At 44.2% G+C, this 1,209-nt stretch overlaps 1 non-coding gene across 1 annotated transcript; it reads left to right on the top strand.

The window, feature by feature from the left end:
* The first annotated feature begins 707 nt into the window (after window positions 1–707).
* On the top strand, window positions 708–814 carry LOC115859404 (U6 spliceosomal RNA). Its single transcript, XR_004042056.1, has one exon. It is a non-coding gene; the product is annotated as a U6 spliceosomal RNA (small nuclear RNA).
* The last annotated feature ends 395 nt before the right edge of the window (window positions 815–1,209 follow it).

The raw sequence follows: 1,209 nt of genomic DNA, 5'->3' as shown, positions 1-1,209 counted from the left end.
GATGTGGGAGCAGCCAGTCCCACTACACTGTACTCAGTGGCACAGTGGAGGGAAGTTTGGGGAGCAATGAAGCTCATAGACAGGCTTCTGCTCACAGGGCCAGGGCAGGTTTCCCTGGGGGTGATTCACCTTGGACTTAAATAATCACAAGAGAAGGTGGTGACTGCTCAGTACCACCTGCGAGGTGTACATGAGGATTAGTGCAACAGCACCTGCAGAGGGGAGGGCTCCTCCAGCCATGGAGAAGTCTTCCTGGAAGGAGTGAGCTTTGAGTTGGGTCTTAAAACTTCCAGAGTGACTCCAGCCCACCCTGGTCTTTCTCTCTCCAGAAGCACTCCCAGGCTGTTTCACAAAGTTAACTCAATTGTTTTGACATGTTTACATAATTTTTCTCCATCTTGCTTTGTTTTGTTTTGTGTGTGTCCCCTGCCCACCCCTTATGTCATAAACCCTTGGAAGACTCCGGGGACCAATGGCATCTCTTGGGTCCCACCAGACTAGCTTGGCGCTGGAACTGGACAAAGGGCACAAGTCTGGGAGCCCAGGTGTGTGGGCAGGTACTCCTCATTGCCCCTTTCTGCCCTCCCCAGCACACATAATGCTCGAGGGAAATCAGTGCAGTGTCATGAGGGTGGGGACTTCTGAGTAGGTTCAGGGAAAGCCGGGCCTAGGCTCTGCCCAGGAAAGGTCTTTAAATAGAGCAGAGGGTGCTCGCCTCGGCAGCACATATACTAAAATTGGAACGATACAGAGAAGAGTAGCATGGCCCCTGAGCAAGGATGACAAGCACATTTGCCAAGTGTTCCACATTTTTCAAAGAAATTATTGAAAGGAAAAATTGTTATTTAAAAAGAGCAGAAGCAAAGTGTCAATATCTCTGTAACTTAGGTAATGAGAATATAACATGTATCATAATTATTGTTTGTATCATTATTATTTATGAAACATAAAAATGTTTCATAATTTAAAATAAAAAATTAAAAGACTGTGTATGAGTTCTAACTAAGTTTAGCTGCCTATTTAGAAAACCCAAAGTAAAAGTGGCTTTAAAAAAAAGAATAGCGCAGAGGAACACTGTCAGCGTAGCCTGCGAGAGAATTTGCTTACACTTTAGATTATTCATTTATATTGGGAACATTAACTGAACTAAGCTTTGAATAAAAAGGATTCTATTTTCAGAAGAGTCATGAGGACAATTAAAGGTTGGCA

The sequence above is a fragment of the Globicephala melas genome, chromosome 13 (genome assembly GCF_963455315.2).
Source record: "Globicephala melas chromosome 13, mGloMel1.2, whole genome shotgun sequence".
Taxonomy (NCBI): Eukaryota; Metazoa; Chordata; class Mammalia; order Artiodactyla; family Delphinidae; genus Globicephala; species Globicephala melas.
This window is presented reverse-complemented; position numbering and strand designations above follow the sequence as displayed.